The following is a 22,344-nucleotide window of genomic DNA, read 5'->3' as shown; positions in this document are numbered from 1 at the left end:
AGGCCGCCCGGCAGAGGCAAGGCAGGGAGCAAGAGGCACCCAGAGAGCCCCGAGATGAAAATATGACGTGTCAGAGGGCCCTGTGACCAGTGGGGACGTACTGCCGAGTCGGGAACAAGGAGCATTTTGGAGAGCTTCAGTGAGGCAGGGCGCCTTTGTGAAAAAAAAGAAAAATTGCCCTTAGAAGTCTGTGCTAAGGTTAACGTTAAGTGCTTTGGCCAGGAACAAATAATTGGAGCAGCAGTTAGAGGCTTTCGTCTGTGGAGTGCCAAATGGGCAGTGCGCTTGACGGAATACAAAAGGAAATAGTAAAAGGAGAAAACAAAGCGGCGCAGGAGTGAGCAGCCTGCCTTCATGGTGTGACGGAAAGCAGAGGGAAGTGCAGAAGTGGCTTCCTTTTAGAATGCAGGCTCTGTCCTGACTTTGGGAGTAGTGCAGCATTAATGGCAGAAGGAGTTCATAGATCCGTTGCATGCGAACACGAAGGCCGTAGGCAGCCTGGTTGCTCAATGCTCCTCGGGGCCTTCTTGTTTAATGATGACGTTGTCGTTGGCCCGTGGGGTGTTGGCGAAGACGGCGTTCAGCGGCCTTTTGGCCAAGGCAGCGTTCTGCAGCTCCATCTGTGGGTTCTGAGTAAAGAACCTTCCACCGCTCTTCTGCGTCGTGTCTGTTTGACGTAGAAGAGTGTAGAGATTGATGTGAGGTTGCCTTTGAGTGTGGATGAGGTGAAGGCTGTGATGATGAGACGGGTCCTGGATGAGTGGCAGGAGAGGTGGGTGAATGGGGTGAAGGGCAGGTGGATGTTCGGTGTTCGTGGGAAAGTGTCGGTGAAGGTGGATGCAGGGAGTTCAGAATGGAGGAGGGGGAGGAGGTGATGCTGATAAGGTTGAGGATGGGTCATGTGGGGCTGAATGACTGTCTATTTCGAATAGGGAAGCGTGAATCAAGGGACTGTGCGGTGTGTGGGGTGCCTGAAACGGTGGGACATTTTTTGATTAGGTGTGAAAGACATGTTACAGAGAGAGAATTGATAAGGGTTCGGTTGACTGCGTTGGGTGTGGCTGAGCTGAGTGAAAGGATTATACTGGGAGGTGATGGGGAGAGAGGCAGGAGGAGGAGTAGTGTGATGTTGGATTTTGTGAGGCAGACGGGGAGGTGGGAGGAGTTGTGAGCTTAAATGGAGCCAAATAATAATTAGTGGGTACGGTGCACATCATCCTATAGGATGGGGAAGCGCCTGCATGGGTCCGCCCACGCTTCCGATAATTAAGAAGAAGAAGAGTGTAGAGAGAAGGAAGGATGCCGCAAGCAAGTGGAAGGAAGTTAGCGTTGTGCAGTTTGCCTTTCGGGAATGATAAAGGTTTTGTCCTCGGCAGAGCTGTGTCTGAAGTTGTGAAGAAACAGGAGAAGTGTAACTGAGGCATGTTTTTATTTTTTTGGGCTTGTTTTTTTTGTGGTCCTTTCTCTAATGTCAGTTGTTATTGTCAGCATTCTCCAATAAGGTACTGTATTGTTTTGACTGGTCTGGGTTGCCCGCAATGTCTGGTGTGATGGAAAGCAACTTCAAGGAGCATTTATTTTTGTTTAAATATTGACACTTTCACTTATGCGCGCAGTTGTCAGAGAGCATCCCACAACATGTTTCATTGTTTTTTTCTCGCACTGTGCCAAATGCAATTTGTTCCATCTAGAAGGTTTACCCTATCAGTACTTGATTCTCATACTTCCAGTGTAGTGATGTGAGGCCTGTAAATTTGCTTAGGTCACCTGTTCCCATGGTGGTGCAGTTTTGTTTATGTATGGATCTGGCTTGAAGTGGATGTGACCTGGATGTGTTTTGTTTGGGTTGAAGTTAACTATCCCTGGAATGTGTGTTTGGAGATAATCTGGTGTGGCCTTTGTTATAGGATATTAGATTTGACTTCAGGAAATGTATGTGTCATGTGTGTTTTCTTTTGCATAATGAAATTTTGCCTCCACAGCGCCAACAATGTTAAAGGACTTTGTAGCTGTGAGACTTGGGACTCAATTAGAGAACATTTCTCTCGTTTGCCATGCCTTTACTTGTGTGGAGTGAGGCCTGAATGTTGTATGGCTAATGTTGTAAACCCGACCTGCTGGCATAGCGAACCACTGGTCTGGGTTTGTGCTAACCCAACCCCTGTGTTTACAGTACAGTGTCCGCTTACAGGGCTTGACCTGTCTGTGTGTTAGTGTTGTGCAGTGTCCGCTGTCAGAGGGGTGGGGGGTGCTGCCAGCACTCTGGAGAGTGGGATTACAAGGGTTTTCTCTTCTGCCGGTCAGTGCGATGTAGTGGGGTTCCTGTGCCCTGTGCATGTGTGGCTATTTAGTTATTTGGTTTCATGGTGGTTCAGTGTGAAAGGGTGCGCTGTGTCTCAGTGCACCTTAGATTTTGTGGGTTGGATGATGGTTGGTGTTGGTTTGTGAGATTTTGTGGCATTGTCTGGTGTTGTATGTCAGGGCTGTTGTGGGCCCGCGACAGATTTTGAGTGTACTTTGTGTCTGCCTGGCTTCTCCGTAAGTCATTGAGTGGACGAGTTAGGTGGGAGCATTTGGCTCATTGTTCTGCTGAATGGAGTGGGTGTATTTTTCTAGTTGCAGGTCGGTTGTGGCCAGAGTTGGTTTATATTGTCTTTTGTCGCATTCCCTTGTGGTTTCCCTATGTGCTCCTTTCCGTGCCCGTTCTTTGGTTTCTGTAAAGGGGGGAGATATGTTATGTCTTGTGTCTCCTTGCTCTGGCCCTGTGTGGATGTTTGCTTGATGGAATGACTGATGTACCCTGATGTACCCTGGTGGAATGTTAGCTGTGGAATGTTAACACCAGGCTCAAACTGGAAAGGAGTGCAGCTGGCTCTCCTAATCCAGAGCACAGGGGAACAAGCAAGCTGAAGGGTCACAGTAATTTTCAGATCAACGAGAGTCTAGGAAGGAATGGCAGTTTCTGGAACATTCAGCTTGCATATATGAGCACTAGGTTCTTTTTAAATTTTTATTATTTACAATAACATTAACAGGATATACAAACAAATCAAAAGGGGGAAATTAACATTTCAGCATGAGATGACTCGTGAGAGCAATAACAGAGCAAACATAACATCTCAACATTGTCATGAACACTCATGAATATCCCATCCCTGCCTAACTTAGTAAAGCTGTTAATATTAACAACTGTATGGATTAACAACTCGCACCGAAATAGGACAGATATAACCCAACACGAGCCAAGGATGGACATGGATAGGAAATAGGGATGAGACAAACTTTCAGAGTCCAGATTAAACACATGCTGTAAGAAATCAATAGTAGAGATTCTAAACATATACATTGTTGAATGTATCCCAAATTAAGGGGTAGTCTTCAATCAAATCTTTTGTGACATATGACACCCTTTCCCTAGCTGACAGTAGCAACATACTTTGGAGCCAATCCTCAAGTTGCGTCTTCCCACTAGTTTTACATTTTTTAAGAATCTGTTTCTTAGCCGTTAATAAGGCTCTGTATCTCTAGTTTTTGGCTCCAGTGGACAACTTTAAATCATCTGGAAATAAACTTAGAACACAGAATAGTGGAGTACATGGCAAGACTGACTGGGCCACTAACTCCATCCGGGAATAGACGTCCTCCCAATACTGACAGATTTTTCCACAAGACCAAAGCATATGAGTATTGGAGCCAGTTTCTTTCTTACAGGACCAACAAACATCTGTTGGTAAAAGCTTCCATACTTTCATCCTCCACAGTGTCCAGTATAGACAGTGGATTATTCTCTGCTGTGTATAGCGCAAATCCATATCGAGCTTGAATGTTTTCTTACCTTTGCATATTGTCGACCAATCTTAATCAGAAATCGCCATTTCCAATTTAGATGCCCAGATCTTTCATTCTGGTTGTTCGAGGGGCAAGTTGGAGGTTCCAGCGAGCAGCTTGTAAACTACAGCTGCCGAGAGAAGGCAGTTCTTGCCCATGATATATAAGCCAGGCGTGTCATGAATCTCGGCATTTAGTGGAGAGAAGGTGATGGTGAAAATTCCCCATGGAACTGTAAACTCTGACCTTTCAAAATGACGCAATTTGTATTTAAATTTCAAGAAGCCAAATTCTACCAATGTACTATCTTCAAGGATATGTTTCAGTTTCCAAACATCTTGACGTTGCCTGGAGCGCCACTGCAACATCTTATTATCAATTGTAATGGCTGGGTTTTTCCAAGAACTTGATTCCAAAGATAGCAGGTGTTTTGACTCAGAAATGCAGCTTGCATATCTCCATTCTGATAAAAAAAATTTACTATAGGGGAAGTTTTATCCAGTCGATGTCGACAATTCATTTTGAGGAGGCAGTCCATTGGTATAGGTGATACAGATTTATTTCTATAAACACCCACTCAGGGGTAGTCTTTGATGTGTCATTGATCCCAGTGGTGCAGGTTTAACAGAGAAAAAGCAGTGCAGCATGTTCTCATATCCGGAAAACCAACCCTAGCTCTTCCACTGACCGTGATAGTATTGACATTGGAATTTTCGGGCTTGCTCCTCTCCCCCATAAAAAGTCGCTAAACTCTTTCCTCATTTCCTGTAGAAAGGGCTGTGAGAGGCAGAGGCAGCATGCCGAACAGATACAGAATTTTAGGGAGCTTAGCCATCTTGATCATACCAATTTTCCCCAAAATTGTTAAGGTTGATCCTGGACCACCTTTTACAGTCTGAAATCATATTCTTGAGTTTGATAATGATGTTGCGCTGCAGCTTACAGTGTCCCGAGAAATGGAAATTCCTAGGTGTACAAATTTGTCTTTAGCCCAGCAGAATTAATTACCAGGAATACAATTTTTGTAACACGTTTGGGTGATAGGAAAAATGTCCATCTTGGTCTTGTTCACTTGAGGTTCAATATCTTACCAAATCGATGAAATAGTTGCATTACATTCTGGAATGAGTACTCTGAGTTAGAAAGAATCTGAAGCATGTCATTAGCATACAGTAATACCTTAGAAACATACGTGCCACACTTAATACCCTGAACTTTATAATTTATCTTAATTGTGGCTGCCAAAGGCTCAATATATATATTAAACAAGAGAGGGATAAGGGACATCCCTGACTGGTTCCACGTTGGATTTTAAAAACAGCAGACTTGGACCCATTCACCAAGATTTGTGTTTAGTTTAGTTTATTATTTGTATAGCGCCGCATGGCCCTGGGGCATCCAGGCGCTTGAATTGATTACAACATATCAATATAATACAACATGGTCCGTGGGTGGACAATGCAGAAAGTTAGAACATTGTCAGGCAGTTACAGGTAATATACAAGGTGTGGCAGGCACAAGTCATTTGTAATAATACATAATTTACATGGTTGCAGGAAATGGGTATGATAACAATGTAGTGTTGGGAGTTCTAGGCTTCTTTGGTCAGTATAAACTTGTATAAACTTCTTTGCTTCTGCCATACCATACCATATAATGCGTGAAAGAACTGCATAAAAACAGGGCCAAAGCAGAGTTTCCCCAATATAAACTCTAAATAAGGCCAGTTAACCCAATCAAATGCGTTCTCTGTGTCTACACTCACAGCCACGAATGCCTCTTGCACATTTTTATTTAGATGAATGACATCTATAACCTCATGCATGTTGTAGCTAAACCAACCCTGCTGATTACCATGAATGATTCAGCAATATTAAACCCAGCCCGATTGCATAGATTTTAGCCAAAATCTTAACATCCACGTTAAGCATAGAAATGGGCCTATAATTTGCCCATTTCGTGTTGTCTCAACCTGGCTGTGGAATTGAGTGTGACTAAGGCCAATTGCATGGATTTCGGTAACAACCCTGTTCTATAATCGCTAAATATATATCTAATACAATGGGGCATAACAGGTTACTGAATGCACTGTAAAATTCAATCGGGGAACCTGTCCGGCCAAGGACTTTTATTCCTGGGTGTATTCTTTATTGCTCCCAACAATTCCTAAGTAGGCCTTGCATCTAAGGTTTCAATTTCAGTGTCTTGTAAAACAGGTAAGTCCATCCCTTGTATAAACTCCAATTTGCTATCTTCAGTACCTGAGTCCTCGGCCTTCTAGAAATCTTTGTAAATGTTTCTAAATGCTTTCATGATAGCCACATTTTTAGTCAAAACTATATTATCGCCCGTGACTATGGACATAATAACCTTACTTTCCTCAAACATTTTCAGCCTACTAGCCAGCAGTGATCCTGTTTTCTCACCAAATTCCCAGTTCAACTGTCTAACATAAAACAACCCTCTCTCAGCTTGCCCAAAGAACACCCTCCCTATGATCGCCTGACGAATTCTGACAATATTATTTTTCTGCTTCTCTCCAGGAACACACTAAGGGCCTCATCTCAAGTTGGGCCTTAACCCTTTAATGCGGCGGTAACGCTTTTACCGCTGCATTTAAGAGTCGGCCCAAATGGGCGATTTACCTCCAGCAAAAAGCTTGAGGTACAAATCTACATTTAACGCCCGTTTTTGGTGCTATTAACACAGTACTAATTGTGTTGGTGCTAATAGCACCCCCCAACCCTGTTGGGTCCAATGGACCCAATGGGGATTTTCAGCTATGCCATTACTGATGATCCGGCGCAACAACCGAGTAGCGGTAATGCTAATTGCGTTGGAGGTATCCCGGCGTAAATAGCACCGGGTTACCGCCAACCTTGTGATGAGGCCAAAAGTCTTTCTCTTTACATGCTCTAATCTTTTTGAGATGATATGAAAGACTTCCCTCTAATAGTAACTTTCAATGCTTTGTTATTTCAGTGCATCCTGAAAGCAACTGCAATTGGCTTAGCTGAAGCATTTAAGACTCCACCTCTTGACCTCACTCTTTTAAGTGTAGGTAAGGCTGCAAAGACTGAACTGAATTATGGACTGGAGCTGAGTTCTGTAATTCATCAAGGGAGCATGTTCAGTAGTTCCAGGTGGCCTGCACAGAGCATGGGCATCATGATAGACTGAAGCGAGAACCAAGTACTGCTTTTGCACAAGCAGATGTTTAAATGTTTCACAAAGGTATAGACCATAATGTATTTATTTATTCATTTACATTTTTGTAATACACTACACGTCCATAGGCTTCAGAGCGCAACATAAAACAAGACAAACACACAATACAGAAAATTAATGGGAGGAAGACAAAAACAAAATCCATGATCAGCAGAGTCAACAATACTGTGGGGCAGCAAAGTCAACTACTAATTTCAGATCAGATGAAACTCTCGATAAGTCGTTGCAATTGGACAAAAAAAACGGCAGATTGCTTTTACCGCACCCCACCAACATACAATCCCTGTCATTCTGGGTACACCGCTGATCAATCTTAACCCGTCAAATGATCCGGAGGTCTGATACTCTTACAGCTCCTGGCCTAGTCTTCTGACGTAATCATGCCAGCACCTTATTCCTCAAGGCGTCTGGTTTGTGCCCTACTGGTATCTCCACATTGGTGATAACAGAATTTCTATGATCCATCGCAGTCTTTGTCACAGAGTCCTCAGCAATTAGGGGCATGAAAGTTTTGCCAATGTGCAAACTCTTAGGTATTCCATATTTAGGGTCAGTAATATTTTGTTGGGCATGGTGTACAGAGACTTGAGCCAACTCTAATGTTCCATCCCATGGGATTGATATAGGTACTTGTTATTGCTGTCCAATTATGATGGAAGTATTTAAGGACAGAGCTTGCCGGATGGATTGCCCTTTTTGCTGTTTCACAGGTTTATCATCTGGGAATTGTATCATGTTCCTTGGTTCGGGAATCGTCTGACTGAGTTGTCCCTGCTATCCCTGATGTTTATGCCCTTCCCATCCACTAAGGCCTGATTTTTGCCTGTGTGGGCCAGGTGATTCAAATTGCATTGGGTTGTTTGAGTGCTGTGATTTATTACACTTTGAGAGCTCTGCTTTTTCTTGTCAGTGAACTGATCCGATTGGCAGGATTTATCTATTTTCTCTGGCTTCAATTGTATTGCAAGCTTGTCTATAATATCTACCCAAGCACAAAAGTCTGAGATTTTGAAATTGATTGAGTTCACCAATTATACTTTCCTTTATTTGCAACCATTGCGTGGAGTTAATCTGATCTAATAGGTGAGTTTGTTTGTCTCTTCTCTGTCATTTCTGATGAAGACTGGAGGGACGGATCCAAATTGACTGTTTCTAGACTTTCCATTGTTGATTGATCAGAAGCTATTTCAACACTTTTACCTGTGGATATGTCAAGGGCGGTCAAAAATAGCATTAGGGCATCAGAACTTTGAACACATCTTTCCATTAGCTTGTTCATTGGACGGCACCTTCACTCTTCAGCGTTGTCAATCAATCCAGTTAATAATTCCCCATTAGTTGAGGAAGTGACCTACAAATGGCCAGGGTCATCCTCCTCAACAAAAAGAACATGTTCTCATGTCCTGCAGTCGCTGCTTCCTTCGGGCACTCAATGACAGTACTTCAGTAAGACTATTTTTGTAGTGAGGGGTCATGTAGATGGTCACCAGCAATATGGGCATTCTACTGGGTTTAGCTCTAGTAATAGAGATCATAAAACAACAATAAGGACACTGTTCAGCCCAGATCAGCGAAATACAGACTAATTTGCCTACCCGGTGTTTCCCCAATACCAGGAAAGCATAAAGAGATTCATCAAGTTGTCAAAAAAGCCAGTAGGTCGATTTTAAAATTTGAATATTTTCCAGGCAGGCAATTATACAGCACTCCTACAGGCACTTGGGGATCTGGATTCTTAAATAGGCTCACAGGGCACAGAAATATTGTAGCCCTTCAGCCAGAGAGCACCCACTAGCTCGTATTCCATCTGACTGTGCACCGAGGCCTGACCCACATAGAAAAGCCATTCACCTCCTGTTTTTGATGCGCCTCGGGGAGCAGGACACCCTCTGTCTTTCCCTTTCCTTGCATTTCAGAAAGCAGGGGAAAGGAAGCCACAAGACGCCATCCATCACTCGTCTCAACTCACCTCGAGAAGCATCAGGGTTGGAAACACCAGAGGAAAGCACTGTCAAGCCATGCTGCGCTGCAGCCGTTCCGACCGGCCACTCATGCTCAATCACCATACTCCTACGTCCCGTCCCCTTTCCTCCATTCTTTTGGGACATTGCATTCTTCGGGACGGGACTGGAGCACTTTGAAGCATCAAAGACCGACTTTTTGTCCTTTTTTATTTTTATGCGGGGCCACCAGACGTGGCTGTAACCCTGCCTTCATGAGCTGCGTATCGCCCTTCAGTCCTTTTCTCTGCACGGTCGGGGTCGTATGCACTTGCATCGTTGGGACATTTTCATCTTTTTTCCCACTTGTCCTTCATCTTTCTGCTCCGGTTCAGCTGCCTTTTTTTTACCTCTGTCTATGCCGGAGCATCAGAGATTTGTGTCCTGTTCTTCATGCGAATGTTGCTTTGCTAGGGTGCATCCCCATTCTCTCTGTCTGGAGTGTTTGGGCCCGGAACTTGAGTGGGACTCTTGTCTCTACTGGGACTCCCTCTCTGTCCGGGCACTCCAGCGTATGCTCGTCAGGTCGGAGGAAGTGTTCCAACGGCTACATCATCCTTATTTACAACAGTTCATCGAAGAAAAAAGGACTCCCGGTAAGTTCCTTCCTTTTTAGAGCACCCCGGCCAGGGGCCTCCTTCCCGGGGTCTTGTGGGCCCGGAAGGGGTCCAAGTGGCTCTTGTACCAGGGTTCTCCCTAAGGTATCCCGAAAGGGATCTAACCTGTATACCAGAGTTTCCTCCGAGGTTCCCCGTCAGGGGGCTAAAACTGCCAGAGTCTCCTCCGAGGTTCCCCCACGGGGCTACAATTAAGCTTAGGATTTCTGGGCAACTTCGACCGGGGGTATTCCTGAGACTTCCCAGTCTAGGACTAAACATACAGAGGCTAGTCACGAGGTTTCCTGTAAAGTGACTAAAAATACGAGTATCACTCCTGAGGATCCCCAAATAGGTGCTATAAACAATACCAGCAGGATCGAGGGGTCCCATTCTGGGAGTCTGGCTACCGGGTGTCAACATAAGCTTTCCCACAAGGAGTCTTGTGGCTGCACCAGTCCTGCTGAGGGGACAAAGAAGGAGGGCAAAGGCCCTAAGTCTTTAAGCACCGGCCCTGCTGAGGCTCCCTCACTGAGGGCTAACAACGTTTCCAAGGCTAAAGGGGCTGAAAAACGCACCAGGTCTTCCAGTACCGGCTCTGCCAAGGTTCCCTGTCAGAGAGCAACATTGACTCCAAAGCTCCTACAATCCCTGTGGTGACAATGGCACAAAAACATGTGACGTAGATTGCTTCAGACAGTGACAAAATGGCGGCCCAACCCAGAGGCCATTCTGACAAGCTCCACCAAACCAACCTTTCAATGGCTGGGACAGGAAGACGTATGTTTGGGGCAGAGCAGCCTTTTCTACCAAATCTGGATAATTGAAACCCCTTTCAATCGGCAACTGACTGGCATGCAAGATTTCCGCTGCCACACATGGTCTCACTTCCTGCTACGTCCGCTCCTCTGGTTTATGTGGATCCAGCTGAGGGGGGTCATCTGAGAAACCTGCCTCAATGCAGTCTTGGGGATATGCCCGTCCAGAGTGGCCTCTACCTACTCCTCTGCCTAAACCTTCCTTAGAGGATGCGTTCTTTGGAAATTCCAGGCCCTCATGCACTCAGACCCGATGAAGGCTTACTTTAATCTGTTCAAGGATATATATTATCCTTATGATTGGGATCAATATTTCCCGTCAGGCGTGGCTTCATGATACAAAGTTCTCAAAGGAGGTTCAAGACAAAGTCCTACACCTTCCCTTTGTAAGGGAGAGAGCTTTTCTACTCCTCCGCCGACGAAGAACTCAACAAGACAAAAGCGAGCACATTAACTACTAAATCTTTGTCAGTCATAGCAAAGCAGTCTCCAGCTAAAGCGACCTATACACAACCATCGGGGACCCAAACAAGAACCTTTTTGTGTTTCAGGGGTTTCCAAGAGCTTTGAAGGCTCCTCCGGTGGGCCTCAACGCATGCAGCAGAGACAGGGCAGCCAGTTTTTCTCTCGGTCCTCAGCCTCCTCTTCTGCAGCTGGAGCTCTTTGCCCTGATAAATCATCAAAATTATGCTTTCCATCGGTCAAACAAGACTCTGGTGGGAGGACGTATATGGTCTCATCTGGAGGCGTGAAAGACCATAACTGAAGACCGATGGGTTTTGTCCGTCGCCCGAGCGGGCTTTCCGCTACCCCTTCCTCATACCTAACCTTCTCACCCTCCTCTTCAGCAGACTAGGTCTCCTTCCCTCAGAGCCGAGGTACAAAAACTCTTGAACTTCAGGGAAATGGAACCTGTTCTCTTGAGGGAGCAAGGGGAGGGCTATTACTCCTGTCTGTTTCCAGTGCCCGAACCCAACCAGGCTGGCCTGCGTACTATCCTAGTCCTCTCCAGTTTCAACCTTTTCCTTCACCGAGAGAAATTCAAGATGATCACCCCCAGCCAGATAAGGTCCTCTCTCCAGAAGGGCGATTGGCTCAGTGTGTTACATCTCCAGGACGCTTATATGCACATCTAATTTGGGCCCCACATCGGAAATACCTTTTGGTTTTCCGTTGGAATGGAACATTTCCAATATTGAGTGCTATCGTTTGGTCTCAGCTCAGCACCACAAGTCTTTACGAAGATGATGGCGGTCATCGCTGCGTTCTCAAGCTTCTGGGAGTTCATGTCTATCCATATTTAGATGATTGGTTTCTGCTGAGTCCTTGCCCCTAGAATCCAGCAGTCAATCTTCAGTCTCTTCTCCAGCTCCTGTTCCAACTGGGGCTGTCAGTAAACTGGTGGAAATAGTCTACAACGGTGGCTCAGGACCTGATATTCCTAGGTTTCCCATAGGATACTATTAGTGCCAGGGTTTTCCTATCGGAGGACAAGATTGTGGATTGGCCAACCACGTGCCATCTTTTTTTACATTTTTTTATTTAAACCTTTATTTATTGATTTGGCAAGGTTACAAGAAAAACAGAACAACAGTACATAATATATCCTGTGGGTGTACAGTCATAATACAAGGAATGAATGCATTTTAATGTAAACCGTTGGATGTGAACTCGATCAATTGAACTGTAGTCAGCCACCCATGCAAGTAAAAGAGGGGGGGAGGACTGGGAGGGTCGGATGCATCCGTGCTATGCTCATCATCACTGGCCAGCAAATGTAGGTATGATCTAAAAGGGGGCCATATGTCTTTTGGTCTTCATTCCAGTGTCTGCATAGAGATCCATCACTCCTCAGTATCCGACACCCAAGTCCATCCCAAAGCCATGTTCCTCTGTGGGGACGATTGGCATGAGCCACACAATTAGTAAGCATCGTACTGCAAGAAGCATATACAAACTGGCCAGGTTACAGCCCCCCCACGCAGTGACAGGAACTCATGGAATAGACAGTTCATGGGTGAGCGCTCTATAGTATGATCGATTATCTTAGAAACAGTAGTGCAGACCATAGTCCAATATTCACAAATACGAGGACAAGCCCAAACCATGTGAAAGTATGCTGCGTTGTCAGCATGGCACCTGGGGCACAATGGAGAGCGGACCTGAGACATGGTATGTAGTCTGGAGGGAGTATAATGGAACCTGTGCAATACCTTGAATTGGATCAAACAGAACCTCAAGTTCAAAGAAACTGTACGGGCGCGACTGCACATATCATCCCAGCTATCATCTGATATTTCTATTTGCAGGTCTCTACCCCAGCCTTCTCTGAGTCTATAGTACTCCATTCTTGAATTTGCCTATACAAAAGGGACACAATGCTTGAGGGGACATAGCTACCCATCATGAGGGCTAGTAAAGGTTCATCTGGGGGTTGCAAAGGGAACTCAGGCCACCGTATCCGAACCGCTCGCCTCAACCCAGCATACTATAGCCATCCAGAGGGGCACCCTCCCAGACGCTTCCGTAAATCAGACCAGCCTATAAATGAACCTTGCTCATACATGTCGGCCTAGAGTGGAAAAACCATCAACGGACCATCTAGCAGCTAGGGCTCTATTAGTCTTGGGGAACCCAGGGAAGAAATTCCACAGTGGCAGATCTTTGTGGAGTGGGTGGAGTGGGTGGGGGCAGTCCGTCAGTCTAGGGATCTTATCCTAGGCTAAGGCAGTATCAGCTGCCGGGCTGGGTATGCCCGGGTCAGTCCATGTAGGAGGGAATGAGAGAGAGCGAAGTTCCCTGGGGTCCGCAGCCAGTCGCTCAATCTTCACGTGTGGGAGCAGTGAGTTCTCAACAGTCCAGTATGCTGCATAATGAGCCTGGGCCACGATCCAGTACGCCTCGGAATCGGGAGCTGCTAGGCCTCCTTGGTCCAGCGGCCTCACCAGGGTTGTCCATTTTAATCGCACCATGCCGGAATGCCAGAGGAAACTATTTTTTTTTTTATTTTTTATTTTTATTTATAGGCAGAGGTTTACAGCAATCACAGACGTCGGAGCACAATGCATAATCAACCCACCAATAGGTCATGTTTCAGATAAAAGCAGGTAGTACATTACAGACAGACTAAGCAGTTACTTTTGAAACACAATGACATATCATACCCCATTCATGTATTCGCAGGGCAGTCAGATCTGGATGCAGTCTCAGCTTGATTGGCAAGGTAGCTATTAAAGGCGGACCATATGTTCTTGGGGCGAGAACACGCGGGGAGCAAGGTTAGGTATTCTTCTTCACAGGTTTGGGACCAGGTAAGTGCATTGAGTCACTTCTGGTAAGTTGGTGGGGAGGGGCTCTTCCAGTTCTGGAGCACACATTTTTTGGCGACCATGCAGCTAATATTTAAAAATCTAGCCATCTGTCTGGTGTCATCAGAACTCCAACAGAATCCCCAGCAGGCTAGGGTCAACCACCACCTCAATAATATCAGAGAGAGTCTTCAAGATCCTGTCCCAGAAGTCACCCAGCCTGCGACACGTCCAGAACATGTGTAGATGGTCTGCCCCTTCTAGGCTGCAGCGGGCGCAGGTGTGTGTGCCATTGCACGCAAACTTAAGAGATTTTACAGGGAGTATAGTATAATCTGTTCAGTAACTTGAACTGTATACATCGGTAATGGAATTTAAGGGATACTCTGGCCCTCATTCCGAGTTTGGAGGTAAGGGAAAAACGATGCCGGTAAAGGATTACCATCACATACCGTACAAGACACACAAATCCCATATGAATGAAGTAAGGTCCACACCTATCACAACATGACTAACAGGAAACCACCCCACATCCCACGACACGTGCACCACCCATCAGCGACCCTCACCCTCTGTAACGCCATCCTGCACCATGCAGTGCATATGCACCATGTTGCTGTCTCCAGCATATCACCACACAGGACAAGCATCCCTGGGAGTGCATCATACTGAACCTACTAGGGAATCCACTGTCCGGCACAGGGCCGGCACAATCACAGGAGTGCTGCATGTCACCATGGGAATGCCAGTGCTGATAGCCCAATATAGAACAGACTACTGCCAAATCTCACAGGACACAACACCTCACTATTTTGACACTAACACAGCTGTATGGGGGGCGTGGCTAGGACGGCCATGGAAAGGGGGGTGCTCCGAAGGAGCTCCTTTGATCCTGTATTGATCCTGGGGAAAAAGTGCACGCACGGATGCCTGCCAGCGCTGTTAATTAACATCCGTGACTATGAAGGTGGGGGCCGTACTCGCTGAACATTTGGTGCATATGGGATGCACGGACACAAAGTTATACCCATTTGTATAACTGCGGGCCCCGACTCGAAAAATGGAAACAAAATGGCATCGGGAACAAAGGGATCATTGAGGGTCATGGGCGCGCTGCAGCGATAGCTGATGAAAAGATCAGACGGTACCAGTAATGGATTTCAGGATCCTGTTTTAAGTAATAGACCCGAAGGGGCCATGGTGTGGAGAAGCAGAGGAAAGAAGGCAGACTGCCCGGGCCGTGCTTATGATTTGCGAGCCGAGAGACAAGATCGAGACAGCAAGACGCCCGAAGAGGCGTACGCCCAGAGCCCGAATGCGCATTGATGGTAACTGACGAGACCCGCCAAGCGAACTCGCGGCTGATGCTGGGCCCGCAGTGAAGGCAGACTGAATTTGGAAGGTGCCCATGGAGTAAGGCAGAGACCGGGGTCACCACACCGAGAGTGTGCAAGTACGTGGGTGGACACAGCCCACTCTAAGGGTGAGGCGAGCGACCAAGACACACATGAGCATAGCCGCTATGGCCCTATACTGCCAAGAGTGGCCTGGTGCCAGGCAGACCTTTATGCGTGGGGAGGCACAGCTGGCTTGCGCCCAGACAACACGGCAGGATGTCTAATAAAGTTGTCAGACCCGGGACCAAACAGCCCACGATAGAGGCCTACACCAAGACGCCCCCAGGTGCGGAGGGAGGCAAAAGCAAGGAGACCCCCACGACAGAGGCGGATGCACCGGGCACGATCCAGGAGGTGCTAGCAGCAATTGCAGACTTGAAAGTGGCCTGGGAGACTAAACTGGGGTAGGCAATGAACGAACTGAAGGTGGGCCTCGACCTCAAGCTTGGTGCGGTCCAAGCGGAAGTGAACCTGCTGAGACTGGACGTGCGGACGATTGCGGAGTGCACCGGGAACTTGGAGAAGGAGATGGCCCTGAATACTGTGGCGTGTGCCGCACATGGATCGGAGCTACATGCCCTCGTGCAGCGGGTGGGCAACCTGGAGGACAGAGCGGATGAGGCGGAAGGGTGGGCCAGACGAAACAACATATGAATTGTTGGCTTGCCGGAATGAATGGAGGGGCCCAACCCAACAGAATATGTGGAAACCATGCTCCTGCAGGAGAGAACTGGTGGGGCGCTGACCCAGGGGTTTGCGGTTGAAAGGGTGCACAGGGCCTTGACAAGAAGACCACCCCCAGCAACCCCCCCCCCCCGCGACTGCTGATCGCAAAAATTCTGAACTATCGAGACCGGGAGAAGATACTCAAATTTTTTCGGAAGGGAGGAACGATCGAAAGGAGGTCGTCAAAAATCACGGCATATCCGGACTATACGCTGCATGTACAGCGTAGCAGGATGAACTTTGGGTCGGTGAAAAGAAGATTAAAAGAAGCAAGCCATCGTTATATGTTGCTTTACCCAGCCAAGTTGAAAGTGTTCTACAAGAACAAATCCGTGTTCTTTGAGCCGCCGAAGGATGCAATGGAATGGCTGGATATGCAGGGCCGCCCTCAGGAACCGGATATCCAGATGGGGGCTGCAGAAGATAAATAGCACGCAGCTGTGTCCTCCTCTGGGACATGGCTAGGACATTGGGACTTGAATATAGAGTTAAATTAAGCTTGTGGGGAGTGCACGGCAAGATAAGCTGGCAGGATCCGCTGGGCGCAACAGCCCTAAATAGATAAGTGGGAGCACCTAGGAGGCATCCCTTGAACCCATTAGTAGTACATCTAGTTAGGTCACTGTTAGATCGGTGACGCCCTGTGGGGTCCTAGTCTTCGGACGCTAGATAGGACCAGATGCGGGTGGGCCTGAGATCCAGGGATGGAGCTGGGCATTTGTTGGGGTAGGTGGGGAGGGGTTGGGTTGTGTGCAGTGGGGTGGAGTTGGGGTACGGGGGGGGGATTGTTGAGGCTGGGAAGGGTAAGAGTCGGTAAACAGGCCATCACGGGAAGCATCGGAGGGAGGAGTGGATTGGGAGCACATCGATTAGATGGCATCGGATAATCTTTGAGTGGTGACCTGGAATGTGCGGGGCCTAAACAGTTACTTAAAACACAACAAAGTGATGCTGTATCTAAAAAGGATGCGTATTGATATAGCCTTGCTACAGGAGACCCACCTCACGAAGGAGAAGCTGGAGGTGGTCAGGAGAAAATGGAGGGGTAGTGTCATGGGGGCCACGTATTCGTCATATGCAAGAGGGGTGGTCACATGGGTGGCACCGCACGTGCCGTTCCAGGTGCTCAGTTCGACAATAGACCCAGTGGGCAGAATGGTGGTGGTAACGGGACTCCTGGAGAACAGAGAGGTGCACACCATCAATTTGTAAACCCCTAACCATGATACAGCGGCTTATTTTAGGTCCCTATACAGTAAGATTAGCCCCCTGGTGGGTGGCGCGATAGTGTGGGGAGGGGACTTTAATTGCACCCTGAATCCTAGAATAGACAGGTCAGATGACAAATCAGGGAAGCCAGCACCAGCGGCTAAAGCGCTGGGGACAATGTTGGAAGACCTAGGCCTAGTGGATGTTTGGAGGAAGCTGCATCCATTGGATAAATAATACTTGCACTACGCAGCACCACATGACTTCCACACACGAGGCTAGACTATGTGTTTGCAGCTTCCGAAATATTGGGAGAAATGATGGGAGCGGAATTTAAGGCTCGGGTATTATCCAATCACTCGCCTTTGGTCATAGAGTGGCGATATCAACCCCCCCAGTGCGCGCATTCCGACATAGAGACTCAGAACTGAGGCGTTACAAGATGCGGGGTTTCGAGAGGACCTGAGGGAGGCCATCGAGGAATATTTTGAAACTAACACGGGCAGTGTACGCTCTGTGGGTACAGTATGGGAGGCGTTTAAGGTGGCGGTGCGGGGGGTCGCCATGTCAAAATCTAAAGGGCTCCAAGGGGGCATTGAACAGGAACTTCAGGAATGAGAAAGAGAGCTGGAGGGTCTCATGCTAAATGAGGAGACAACCCGGGAGAACAGTGCCAAGATAAAAGACTTACAGTTAACCTGCAGTGGACTCTGGGATAGATTATGCAAATTAAATTACAAGAAATACACACAGAGACTACATGCAGCGGAGGATAAGCCGGGTAGATTGCTGGCCTGGCTGTATAAGAGCGAGACCCCCCGCTCAGTCATTAGAGAGATCAGGGATGCGGAAGGCCGAACCCGTAACACCCAGGAGGGGGTAAATGAGGAGTTCCTCAAGTATTATCGACAACTATATGAGGACACGGGGGCGGATACGAACCAAGACATACTGGGAACAATAGAGGATATAGGGCTGCCCACCCTGGATGACTTAGAACGTGCAGATATGGATGCCCCTGTTACCTCGGACGAACTGGAAGTGGTGATCCAACATCTGCCCACATGTAAGGCGCCTGGGTCAGATGGGTTGCCTAGCAAGTTTTACAAGACATATAAGCAGGAGCTACTCCAGCCGTTGCTTGACATGTTTAATGAAGCCTACGAGCGGGGGGAACTGCCACCGTTCCTCCGCGAGGCAGTGATCATCCCACTTCTGAAACCAGGCAAGCCAGCCATGGAGGGCGGGTCTTATAGACACTTGTCCATGCTCAATCAGGACAATAAAATACTCACGGCAGTATTAGCCAATAGGCTAAAGAGGGTGATTGGTAAGTTGATACACCCAGATCAGACGGGCTATGTCCCTGGTAGGAATATCACAGACAACCACAGGAGGCTGCACCATATCATTGATTACACCGGGGAGGACACGGGTGAGTTGGCTATCGTGTCGCTAGACACGGTCAAAGCCTTTGACTCGGTGCGGTGGCCATGGTTGAAAGTGACCCTGAAAGGATACGGAATGGGCCCTGGATACATCAGGTGGGTTCAGATGTTATATAGCACCCCGGTAGCGAGAGTAAACGGGATCCACAATTTCAGACAAATGGCAACTCAGCAGAGGGACCAGACAGGGATGCCCCTGGTCACCCATGTTATACATACTGGCACTAGAGCCGCTGGCAATATGCCTGCGACAACAATACGGGGAGGTGGGGATTCGGACGATAAGTGGCATGCACCTGATATCGCTGTATGCAGATGACATGCTCCTCTATTTGCGCTACCCGGAGGAAAACCTGCAATATGTATTGGAGGTGATGGATCGTTATGCCACCCTCTCGGGCATATCGGTGAACCCCGGGAAGTCTAGTTTGTTCCCCTTGGGAAGGTATAAGAGTGTCCCGTTGGAGAGGCTGCCTTTCCTGCAAATACCCTTGCAACCTGAGACATTTAGGTATCTGGGAGTAAACATTTATCACAGGACGGAAACAGAGCACGAACATAATACAGAGAAAGCGATCGAGGGAGTTAAGAATAGTATGGTGTTCTGGTCTAGATTACCCCTATCTATGATGGGGAGAGCAGCTCTGCTCAAAATGGTGGTCTTGCCCAGACTCTTACATTTTTTTGTAAATGTCCCGTATTTGATTCCCAGAAGTTTTTTCAAGAGACTTCATGGTATGTGCAGGAGCGAAATATGGGGCAACTCCAGGAACAGAGGAGCCCTGCGGAAACTACAGAACTCATGTGACGGGGGGGCATAAACTTGCCAAACTTTGAGCTTTATTATCTGGCAGGGCAGCTGTTGTTTGTGGCCAGGTGGTTGTCGTCAGAGGACTCGGCAGAAGATAGACTTTTGCAGGGCGACTTGGCTCCATACTTTGAGAGAGACAGTGTTGCTACAAAAGAGTAAACTCGTGGGAAGAGGGAGACTATTGGATCTGGGTTGGGAGGTCTGGCGAAGGACGTGGAGAACGGTGGGTGACCCGGATCCGCTCTCCCAGCAGGTTCCGCTGGTGGCGCTGTGTGGAAACGACTCCCAATTGCTTGAGGTAGTCCGTAGATACTGGGAACCGATGGGCTTGGCCACCCTCTGGGATATATGGCAGGAAGGGGAGGTATTGGAATTCCAGAGTTTGCAGGAGGAGACAGGGGTGCATAGAGGCCAATATATAACTTACACCAGACTCACGAAACGGGTGAGGGAGAGGTGGCCTGAGACGGTGTTGGCGGAAGAACCTGATGCCGCCCGGGATGCCGCCCGGGATGCCGCCCTGGAAACGATGTACGATGTTTCAGAGGGCGAGCATGAAATATCCAGTGTAAACGAGCTCCTGAGAGCTAAGGCTGGGAAGGAACTGCTTCAACTGAGGCAGGACTGGGAGGAGGAGGAGGAGGTTGGAGGACCCATGATGGAGGGGCAATGTGAGAGAGCTCAAAGGTACCATAAAAAGGTGTCCCGAAATGCGAGACACCAACAGATCCAGTTGTATGTCACCCATAGGGCTTATCTGACCACTGGGAAAATAGCCAGGTTTGGAGGCTCGGCCACACAGAATTGCCCCAGGTGCGGGGAGGTGGAGGCGTGGTTGCTACACATGTTCTGGGCCTGTCCCGAGGTGCACAGATTCTGGGACGAAGTAAAGACTACAATGTCAGGTGGGGGAGTGGTGCTGGATGTGGGGTCGGCCTGGGCATGCATGCTCAGGATTTTTCCCAGGCCATGTAATCTAAAGCACATAAGCAAGATGAAGGACCTGGCTTACATCCTGGCCAAGCGTAGGATCGCAATGGGCTGGAAGGCGGCCCACAGACCCAGGGTGGAGACATGGTGGGCGGACCTCCTGAGATGGGCGGAAGCAGAATCAGTAGTATGGTTTGAAGCCGCTACCAGGGGGCGTGAGGAGGAAGTGGGCCCCCTGATAGCCTGGCGACAATTTGTGACCTCTATGGTAAACCCCCACCAGCTTAACTATGAAATAGAAGACTCGGACGAGTCTACAAGCACTGTGATTCCCGAAAACGCTCCCATAGATGACACGGATGAGCCGGCTCAAGTTTATGGGGTGGGTCGGGAGAGGACGGAGAATAACACTGTATAATGTGACGGTTTTATATTGATTATGTACGTCCCGAAAAGCTGTATTGTTTGTTGGTTTTGTTTGTTTAAAATAATAAAAATAAATAAAAAAAATAAAAAAACACAGCTGTATGCATACACCATGCATGTGCATCTAGACTTCAGTGCACACCATCATCTTGAAGATGAAACCCACACGATTAGACCATGGCACAGGACACATGGAGGGACAGAAAATGGCGGCAATGTATCCAGGGACATGTGCATGTGGGCAAAGATAACTTGCAGGCATGTGTGACTAGTACAGCTGTCCTTCATGATTCCCCTGACATTTACCTTCATTTTCCTCTCATGCAGGTGATAGTGGCTATCCCTTGAAGCCGTGGCTCCTCACCCCTGTCCAAAACCCACAGAACAGTCACAAGGAAGACTACAATAGTTACCATACCCGTACCCGTGTGGCCATCAAGCAGACCTTTGGCCTGTTGAAGGACGATTTCACTGCCTCAGCCGGTTGAGTGGGGCACTCCTCTACAGGCATGAGAAGGTGGCCAAGATCATCATGGCATGTGTAATGCTGCACAATATGTGCATCCGCCGGAATGTGCCCCTGCCCCCTGACATTGAACTGATACCACCTGATGAAGATGAAGGGGAAGATGAAGATGTGGCAGGACATCATCACGGTGCCGATGCACAGGAGGGACGTGCTGTGTGCCAGTCAGTGATTGCACAATATTTCTGACACACATGTCAGCAGAGGGTGACATGATAGTTGGACAGAGAGCACTGGGTGTGGGGGTACATGTACACTATGCACTGTATATGAATAAATGACATATGCGCATTGATGAATGTCCACTCAGGTCTTCTTTTTCAAACAACCGGTGTATTGAATGTAACAATATGAACATAAGTGACAAGACCCTCACCCCCTGCCACCACAACTCCCCCACACACCCTGACCCTCCTCACCCTCCCCCACAACTCCCCCACACAAGTCCCATTGAGTCCACAAAGCCGAAATGAGGCTCCTATAACATTCACTTGGCACTCCCAGAGCCAGGGGGTGGCATGTCCCGTTGGCGCAGTGCACGGACCGACCTGCGGAGCGGGCTGGTTTGGGTGGAGCTGCAGGAGGATGGTGTGGCCTCCTGCTGAGGTTGTTGTGCGGGATTACCTGCCTCCAAGGCATCAGCAATGTGCCCTAGCACCTGCCGGAGGGCCGAGACCTCCTCGCAGAGGCGGTTGGTGTTGTCCGTAAAGGACCGGCCCAGTGCTGACCACTCTGTACGCCACTCCTCTCTGGCCTGACGGTTGTCCTGTACAACTTCTCGGATGAGTGCAGTGAGCACGTCAGCCCGCTGTGGCCCTGCGGCTGCACCTGTGGCTGTGCTGGGAATCTGGCTGGCATGCCCAGCCTGCTCATCCTCCCCAACACTGAATACTGGACTGAGATGTCCCTGGGTGTGGTCATGGCCAAACTGCTCTGGGGTGTTGATGTTCACAGTATCACTCGTGGATACCTGGGGGGATGCAATTTGGGTTGGGGTATGGACCACATCCATTATTTCATCCTCCATGGTGCCCCAGATGTCCTCCTGGCTGATATCTACTGTGAGGGGTGCCGTGGCTGCCACCTTCCCAGC

General features: G+C 48.2%; 1 long non-coding RNA gene across 1 annotated transcript in view; it reads left to right on the top strand.

The window, feature by feature from the left end:
* The window catches only part of LOC138491766 (uncharacterized), a 33,329-nt gene extending 11,789 nt beyond the window's left edge, over nucleotides 1-21,540 (top strand). The window contains exon 3 of the long non-coding RNA XR_011276081.1: nucleotides 21,053-21,540. This is a non-coding gene — a long non-coding RNA (uncharacterized lncRNA). The remainder of the gene's footprint in view (nucleotides 1-21,052) is intronic.
* The last annotated feature ends 804 nt before the right edge of the window (nucleotides 21,541-22,344 follow it).

The sequence above is a fragment of the Ambystoma mexicanum genome, chromosome 10, assembly GCF_040938575.1.
Source record: "Ambystoma mexicanum isolate Mex_15411 chromosome 10, UKY_AmexF1_1, whole genome shotgun sequence".
Classification (NCBI taxonomy): Eukaryota; Metazoa; Chordata; class Amphibia; order Caudata; family Ambystomatidae; genus Ambystoma; species Ambystoma mexicanum.
Note: the sequence above shows the minus strand (reverse complement) of the source record. Positions and strands in the feature narration are given on the sequence as shown.